Source organism: Diadema antillarum, unplaced genomic scaffold (genome assembly GCF_040938485.1).
Source record: "Diadema antillarum isolate AM-2024a unplaced genomic scaffold, OU_Dant_1.0 seq00001068_RagTag, whole genome shotgun sequence".
NCBI classification, from domain to species: domain Eukaryota; kingdom Metazoa; phylum Echinodermata; class Echinoidea; order Diadematoida; family Diadematidae; genus Diadema; species Diadema antillarum.
Genome location: NW_027271893.1, coordinates 248716 through 258548, shown reverse-complemented (window position 1 = coordinate 258548; position 9833 = coordinate 248716).

The following is a 9833-nucleotide window of genomic DNA, read 5'->3' as shown; positions in this document are numbered from 1 at the left end:
GTCATTAAAAGTTGTTATTACTATAATCATTCTAATCTGTGCTATGGCTATCATGTCATATCAGAATAGTACAGAACATTACCTCATTTTAAATATAATTATCGTTACACAAAGCTGGTAATTAAAAGTCGGGTGCGTGCGCGAACTCACCCGTGTTTCATATTATGTGTGATTACAGTAGCGTGTGTGTGCGTGTGTGGTCCCATACAGCCACATATTGTTGCGAAAACAAGTTGAATTCACAAAGTTGGCTTTAGAACTGTCTGAATGAAATCTTTTTCCATTCTTTGAATATTTTTTTTTTGTCTCCCTCGAAGTTGGTCGTGACTTTCTCGCGGGAAGGCTTTTGAAGTCTCTGAACACCTGGCCAGATGGTAGGGCCCTGCTCTCCAGCCGCCAGGCTCGCCCAATTTCATCGAACAAACATGAGATTCCTCCCACATCTTTTTGACCGCAATGCATGTTTCTTTCTGTATTTGTCGCCAGATTCAATTTTGTTCTTTCTTTCAGTCCTCTCTATTGTTTGTTCTTAGCTGTTATCACAGTTTTTCTTCTATTTTTTTTAATCCCTTCCTTCTCTTGTGCCCTTTGATTTCTACACCTCCTCACTTCTGGCTATTCAGCTTTTTGGCAAATATCATACTGAAACATTTTTCTTTTTAACTTTAAGATGTCAGTCTATAGGAAAAATTGAGCCACAGTTTAATATTCTTCGTGCATTTTACGTTAATAGCCTATTTGTTATTTATTTCTTTATGTCTTAATTCTCCATGTCTCCCTCTCTCATAATGCATGCTCTCTCTCTATTTCTTCCTTTCTCTATACCCCCTCTCTCTCTATCTATCTAATCTTCTATCCACCAACCTGAACCCTCATCGTCTTGCCCCTTGATGATTTGTTACTCAAATTATAATTGTGCATCTATCATTGTTTTATATTCTCTTATCGTTCATCAAATGTACCTTATAATTTTGCCTACCACTTCACTTTGTTTCTTTGTATGTACAGGCATCGATCTCTTTATACGTGCGCTCTGGGACTCAATATTCATTATCAGTTTGTATAGGCATTTGGTAAAGTGGGCATAGAGACTCTGGACACTTATGTAAGGGGGATGCTTCTCCACTTCGTTATTATTTTCTTTAATCTATCTTAAAACAAAATGGGAGTGTTACCTCGGTGAGATCTATCATGCAGCTCGGGCCTCGCTGGCGTTGGTATTGGCCCTTCAACTCTTCTTCCTTCGCCCCCTTTTCCCTGACCTCTCTTAGTCTCTTCATACTCCTCCCATGCTTATTGTTTTCTATAAAAGACCTACCGTGTGTGTGTGTGTGTGTGTGTGTGTGTGTGTGTGAATGTTTTTCTTCTCTGTCTTTTGTTTTCTCTTTTTCTGTCATCTGAACATGCCTTAGTTTTGTTCATTCAGTAACTAGTTGTTGTTCATGAGGGGACTGCAAATTACAAGCCCTGCTTTTCAGCAGCCCCCTCCATTTCCAATGACTTTGTTTTGTAACAGTTATAGAATTCACAGTTAATTGTATTTCTGTTCACTATTTTCTTCACTATTTTGTTTAACTCTTTATGATTATGTAAATGTTCTATAATGTAATTGCATTTTTGTTGGAAATGAAAAGGAAGGAAAATGATATTACTGATAAGGTTATCTTGACAAATAAGATCAGAGCTGCTTGGGTATCATTATCGTCTGGGATGTTTGTTTACCTTCTGTCCCTGTATGTGACATATACCTTCTCTACTTCCTCCACTCTGCACCTGTGACGAGACATTGCCACTCTACTATCAACAATCTACTCATTGGGAGCTCGCCTACAACCCACGTTCATGTTGGCTGTTGTCATGGGGGGGGGGGGGTCTATTATGTCTATGTTTTGTTTTATTTTTAAGGCGAAGAGGTTTATCATTTTGCACCCCAGTAACAAGAATACTATTCTGCTTCACTGAATGCCCGGCACATTTGGTATCTCCTTTAATACATTTTATCTATTCATTTGTTATTTAAGTTTTCTACAATCTTTTCTCCTCATTGAATTGTGGCGGAAATGCGTTATACGGTCGACAGCTTTACACCAAAATACAATTAAGGTCATAAACTACTATTGTCTTAATTTTTTTAAAACCACTGCTGTGTTTCCAGTGCTTACATTTTGTCACGTTTGTAGTGAACATTGTTTCTAATCAAAATATCGATTAAGTGTTTAAAAGTAATTTCTAATGTCATTATCCTCATGAGTTTTATGACATATTTCGCTCTGACAAGATAAGTCATATTGACTTTTTCTGATTTCTCACCTCTCTCTGTTGAGAATTGTGTTAAAACTGAAAGACTGAAATTACATAGATGTAAGAACATTTTCAAAAGTTTTTCAGTCATTATGATAGTGAGTGTTGTTAAGTGTTAATTTTCGTAGAAGAGGAACTGCTACAATCAAAACAGATTAATATTCAATTGTTCTGAATCTCTTTCCGTTAATTCTCCAGACCGGATAAAGTTTCTTTTGCATTTCTAAGAAGCACAATATTCGCCTATCATAATAAGGAACACTTCTCGTAATCACGTTTATTGTTCGTTCTCGAATTGTGTTGCGACATTTTATGAAAGTGCAGTTCCGTCGCGGGTTCCAGTTGACCCTATTAAACATAGGAAAACCAAATAAACAAGATGACAGGAGTTTTATCAAAATCGAACATTACATAAGATGGTAATAGAAAGTTTCATATCCTGTTTAGACGAAAATGTGAAAGTAGTCGCATCTGCATATAGGTAAGTTTGATTCTCCATACAAAATCTTCTTTTAATAAATCTCTGTGTTATTGTTGTCATGGTTGTATTATTGAAAAAAAGTTGGAGAAATAAATTGAAAGTGAAAATGAAATTGAAATTGAATTGATCAGGAGATAACGTCACCTCCTCACAACTCTCGGAAAGGTTTGTATGCACAAACTTAATAACTAATACATGTTTTTCTCTCAAAAATGATGTTACAACTTACAACCCTAAATGCCATTAAATGCTCAGTTAATACAAACAGAAAATGAATTGAGTGAAGATTTGTAGGCAGGTCAATGGGAGACCGGTAAAGCGAAGAAATAATTACCTCCTCTTATTTTCATATTTTATCATCTGTGTTTGCGCCTGATATTATTAGTTTGTTTGTTCGTTGTTGTCGTTTTGTTGTTGTTGTTTTTAAATGTGTGAACGGCAAAATCCCATAACTTTCTAACTTCCACCTACGAGTTTGATGAAACTTTAATTATTGTGCATTTATCATTAAAGCAAAATTGAACAATGTGTATGTCATGGAGTGGCTCTGCACTTTAGATATACGTGTCTTACTTATATCATCCAAACATTTTCTTTTCCGTCACCATAATTTACTTTTCTGTAATCCTCGCAAAGAATGTATTGCTTTTCTTATTCTAACACTCATTTGTACATATTTTCTAACACCTTTTATGACTTGGTAAAAACAACAACTACAATGAACCAACAAGCAAATTTATCAGGTTTAAAAAGATACCACAAGAAACATGGATGTGATGCGTGTATGCTTAGTTCATCACAACAAATTTAAGCTTTAACCAACTTTTATAGTTGACAGGTTAGATTTCTGTATCATGCTTAGTTTAGTTTGTAAAGTATTTTACACTGATAAAACAAATACAAATAATGCGATGTCATGAAGTAAGAGCAAATAGGCACAAGCAATACAATTTCACAACGTATGAAGTGCTGATATCATGAGAGTCCAGTGTAATGATTTGATATGATTTGATATCTGAGGCGAATATCTCCTTTTCATGTTCTCTGAAAATGAAACGTTATCCTACTATTAACAACTGAGAAACTGTCAGTCTTTGTGTGGGCATTGTCACTTTGGACATTAACAGTTTCTGACACGACACACACCCATTTACACGTACAAAGTTGTGTTCACAAAATAGTCTTGCACTTCTTTTCCATTAGCACGAAGGGGGGGGGGGGGGAGGATGAGAGAATGAAAAAAAAAGTAGAGGACCCAGAAAAAAAAAAATCAAAGACCGCTTATTTTTCGCAAGATTGTGCAGTAAATGTACCGTTTGATTTCAGATGTGCGCGGTCAGGTGTGTATCTGGGCGTCGGCATGAAGATGCGTGCATGTATGTGTTGTGTTTGAGCGTGTGTGTTTGTATGTTGTGTGCACGTCTCTCAGTGAATAAATGCAGCACACATTATTATTGTGATGCTACTCAATGAGTAATATATATCTATATATATATATATATGTATATATAGATATCATTGTAATCATATGCATTCATATTATTTGCCCCATCAGATTACTGTTTTGCATTTAGGATGAACGAGTTTTCATTTCTGCGTAAAGTCCATTTACATCCGTTTCATTCCAATTATTTTTTCTAAATCGTGAGATGCGGTGCCTTGGACAATATTTGTGGAAATGAAATGAGTTTTGAAATCATTGCATGGTCTATTTTATGCGTATTTCCGCTAGGGCTTCCAGTCCACTTCCATTGGAGCCACAAGGGGTGGTTTAAGTGATCATCGTTCTGCGGGGCGGCTCAATATTTGTCGCCAACGATGCGAAGAGGCGTGTGTCATTTAAGCGGCTAATGGATTAGCGCGATTCGTAATTAGCCCAGTCGGGGAGGATTCTCTCATCTCAGTTCAAACGTTGAGAATTCCACGCTCGACATCCTTGACAAGAACGGGAAATCTCCTCCTGCGGGCAGCTATATACCACCCTCGGTGTGCTGAAGAAGAGAAAGAGAATACACAACGTATCATCAGCGCTCTTCATCTTCCGGCCCATTTGGTATATACTTTCATGATTTTGGGGAAGTAACTCACATAGCGGCACAGTCTGAAGGACATTAATATTGCTTCAACTTGCCAATGATCATTGAATGCACAACGAATGTGCGGATTGATGAGGTCCGTGACTTTGTAGAAATGTCTGATCTTAAGGAGGGGGGGGGGGGATGGGAATAGACTGTGAAAATCCACGATAAAACTCTTGCTCTGAAGAGCATGAAGACGGGGCTAAGATCATTCTTGATAAAGCAACGTTAATAGGGTGAGACCCACCGAGACCTTGGAAATTATGGTGATCGCAATTAGTAAGTGTAAATATTTCATTTCGTCTCATTTCTAATAAATCCGTTTATTCAAATATTTTCTGCCGAACTGTTTTCCCCAGATATTCTATCTTCAAATATTTCTTTCTCTAGGAATAAGTTTTCGTAGGTGAGAAGAGAAGCTTTGGAAAATACTTTCCGAGAAGCAAGCAACCTTATAGGTAGGCGACGTGGCGGAACGAACACAAGACGCGGCTACGACGAATCACAGCAATCTATGAATTATCATGGTTTTTTTTTTTAAATGAGAAAATAATACCTTAACACCCCAACAGTAAAGTCTATGGCAAAATAATGGCTAAATCGAAGGGATACTATGTTAGTTGTTTGATACCTTGCTTTATTTTTTTTAAAACATATTAAATCTGTCATCATTACCAAATTTAGTGTTCAACAAAATATTGAAAGAAATGAATGTTACCTGACTTTCAAGTTTATTCAGATTCATCGACTGTTTTTACATCCGTCTGTAAAGTCATCGGGAGATTTTTTTGAATGATATCAGTCTCGCTATCAACTTCATTTTCCAAGAATGCAGAATGATCAGATGATGATTGGTCTACCGTAGATCGTCGCGGAAAATGCAAACTTTTGATGCGATTTGTACAATAATGTAAAGAGGTGTCGAACTCGTGCGTGTGTGTGTGTGTAAGTGTGTGTGTGTGTGTGCGTGTGTGTGTAAGTGTGTGTGTGTGTGTGCGCATGTGTTGTTTTTTGATCGTTGTCGATGTTATAGTGAGAGATTATGATGGTAAATATTGCAACAACAAAAATGTTGATTCTTAGGGAGAAAGGTGTGCAGTAACACAATACACATGGCGTTACCGCAAACCTAGCTCTCCCCCTTCATTTAGGTACTTCACCATGCAAACCTCCAAACAACACAATGTTTATTTCATCTTCAGCTGTGTTTGTATTTGTTTTATTTTGCATGCCAGAACGGATTATTTACTTACGTATGATATGAGAATGAAATCAATACAGATCAAAGACAAACGTATAGAGTTGGTGGATTGAGAGGCTGTGTCGAGTTGATGCGCACATCTCCTGGTTCTTCCATTGGTTCCTAGCTTCATCACTGTTCATTGCCTTACTTAAACGGTATGCCGTGGACAAATTTGGGGGACCATTTTTTTTTGGGGGGGGGGGGATGGGGGAGGGAAACTAGCGATGAAGTGCCCTTCAACAAGTATCAGACAAGTGGAATGTTGTGTTAATGCTTGTCAACTCTCGACAATATTCCAAACTAACAATTCTTTGAGAATCAGGTATTACATCGACAAATAACGAGGGACTGCAATAACAGCATCTGTGCGGTCACTGACTCCAGTGTATTTACTCGTCCATCAAAATCCCCCTTTTCGGGCATCAGAAGAACAAATGTGTGGGTGGGGGCAACACTCAATCAAGGAGAATTCAAGAAAGGAAACTCTATTAAAAGAGTTAGATTGTGTTCATGAAGGATATGCGTGGGGCTCTTTTCATACGGCGCATTTTTGAAGGATTGGTCACCTGGCGTGGTTCGTGAAAACACACAAGCGCATATTTTTTTTCTCTCTTCTTTTCCAGATCTTCAGTCATTTCTTGCTTTCTTGATTGAGCTGGACATTTTTCGAAGACCTGGCATCTCTGAAAGAGATTTAGCGACTTCGGGGGGAAGCGTTTTCTAAACGCCGATCGGTCAATCTGCGCTCTTTATGAAATTTGCTTGTCAAAAATTATTTGAATAATGCCTCAAACGAGGCATCAATAAACACTTCCGGGTTGGCATTCAGCTCTCCGAGCGATAGATTCCACGTGAAAAGACTTGGGAAAGAATCAAGCCACCATGAGCCGGAGAGGACTATTTTTTTTCTCTCTCTCTGTTTAGCTCTCGCTTATTCTTTGCACAAAATCGCCATTAATTGAATAGAGCGCGGTTTCTTTTGCGAGAAAATTACAAGAACTATGTTTTCACCCCTTTCTCTCTTTCCCTTTCCTCTCCTTCTGCTGGTCCTAAATGATTTATGCCCGTGTCAATATTGAAATAAGGCATGATTTCTGAGCTGTAATTGGAAGGACAGCTGAAATCTCAGGATGTCAGGCGGTAAATACGGTCTGTGAATAATCCACCACTTACAAGAAAGCGGCTCGTATTTTCATTCAATTTGCGAAAGAAGGGAAAGTGCATTTTGTATTTAGACGGAGGGAGAGAATGATCGATAAAAATGTCTTCAAAGAAGCTTTAAATTAGTTCGAATTGTTTTGTTTTTGTGGTTCACTTGACGAGGTCTGGTATCAAAGCACATTCACACGGGCCAAGCTTAGTGCATTATTATAATTATGAAGCTGAATTGTCTATTAGCACTGACGTTGAATGAATGATGCCCATTATGCTTCCAATCGCTTAAACCATGGAGGTAGTTTGTTTTCTACCTCCATGCTTAAACCATTGAGATGAAATACCAGTAGTCCTACATGATGTTACTTTTCAAATGGTGCCTAGCATTTTTAGTCGTTATTCGACCATTGAATGCAACGGTATTTGCAGTGATCTGAGTAAAACTCTCCAGGATTAACTTCTATCTTTCACCACAAAGTCGTTGGATAGAGTATCAAGTTATCACGTGAAAGAAAAAAAAATGCCCGTCATTGGCAGCGCCTCATTCATACATATCACAACAGCAGTCTACCATGTAAATACCCGTTCATAACAAACGTACCATTCCACGTCCCTGGCTGTTTAACGTGATTGATTGAGCACCTCGCGATTGATCGATCAGGCTGTCAGTCCCACTCATAGTCTCTCGCGTCATGTTCTGATAGTCTCCGCTGGATCGTTTTACAAAGGCGCTATGAGAGAATGAAAAGAGCAACGTGTGAAACTGGTAATTGGTTTTTCACCCGGCTAAATAAATAGGAGTGAATTATTGAACCGAGAGCCTCGAAACGCCGAGCGGACCTCAATGAATTAATCCTCGCTATAGAAAGCTAGAGTGAGAATTGAAAAGAAAGGTATAAATCCGCCGAGAAAATAAGAGCCAACAATTGGCCCGCCGCGGGGAGAGTGGCGTTGTGTTTATTAATGTTTCCGCAAAGTATTTTCCATCGAATGGAAGCAGTCTTTTTTTTCTCCTTTCTCTTGTACCCTCACTCCACATCCAAGTTGCTGTTGTTTTGTCGAGTTCGACCGCTGAAAAGCCTTCGGGGTCGTACAGGGCTGACACTGTGCATATGTTTGTACTTGATATATTAGTCAATCTTCGGTTGATTTTAATCCGTTATGATAAGGCGAGGTATTTATCTGATGATGTTGTTTACTTATAATCATTTCTCCAACCATGGAAGGTGGCAGATGAACGAGAAAGTCGGCAGTATACCCTCTCGCGAACTCTTGATCGCAGGCACTGATACCATTGGAGCAATCAGGCAGCAAAAAACGCGTGTGGGTTTAACGGCAGGTTTTCCCGGGTAGGAACCACGTCGTGATGATTATTTTGTTTTGTCATAGGCAAGTGTGGATTGCTGTGAACAAACATGACAATAAACGCCGAGTTCCTTGAGTCATTATTCATCCGTTGGTGAGATGCTGACTATCAAAACGAGTTTTGCGTAGCAACTTCCTGTGGGAACTATACATGTTTCACTATACCTTGTCTTGTGTGATGACTGACAGTTTTGACGATTTGGAAAGAATCATTAAAAAGATGGAAATTTTGGGTTACATTATTATTTTGTTTCGCTAAGAACAACAGAAGAGGCGTCCACTGAATCAATGTTCCATCACTCATCTGTCCCAGCTACCCACCGTCATAATGACCCAGTCTTTTCAAAAGCTATTGATTATACACTCATCTCTGATTCCCCCTCCCCCCCCCCCCCCCCCACCACCTCGTGATTTACTATCTGTGAGTCAGAGTCAATGTCGGTCTCGCCAAACCTTGCAATTTGCTCTGACCTTTACTGCATGAACATCATCATTTCTATACGTTTTACAAATCGCCAAAATTCGACGGCCATTAGTCTGCAGGAAGCTCACCTGCCATTATATAGCACAGATCGAGGTACCGTCACCTCAGAGACCCCGTGTCTGATTTATGAAGAATAGCAAAACAACAGACAGTGTTTTAGTTTATAGCTTCATCGCGTCAATCAGATATTAGTTTTACAACCACTGGCTGCAATTTGCAATTTGCAATTTCTTCGTAAACAAAAGTGCGCGTTACCAGTCTCCCGTGTAAGAAGGAAATGAGCAGCATGTGAGAAATTATCACTCTCCTCACGCAGTTGGACTGTCTCTCTGCGTGGAGCCTATCTTTAGAATCAGCAAATGCAACAACCTGCTAAACTCGAAGAATGTTTTGGGTCTGTGCGCTTCTTAAGGAACTGCGTTCATTTAAGGTACCTTGCGAGTCACTGGCGGCGAAATACAATGAAATAAGAAGAGTTCCTATAGATCTCGATCTGCTCACTCTCCTAATGATCCGCGTCCTCTGACGGCAAACTGTTCACAGTTTGAGCCCACGTTTCTCGATGGATCGTGTACCTGGCAGACTTCAAGGAAAGCAAAAGAGACTTGCATCCCAAAGAGATGATTTACCTCCCCCACTTCGTTAACTGCCCGCTAATTTTTTCCCCCGTGTGTTGCTTGACGCCATGGTGTGGACGCGCACCCACGGATGTCCTCCGCTGCTATC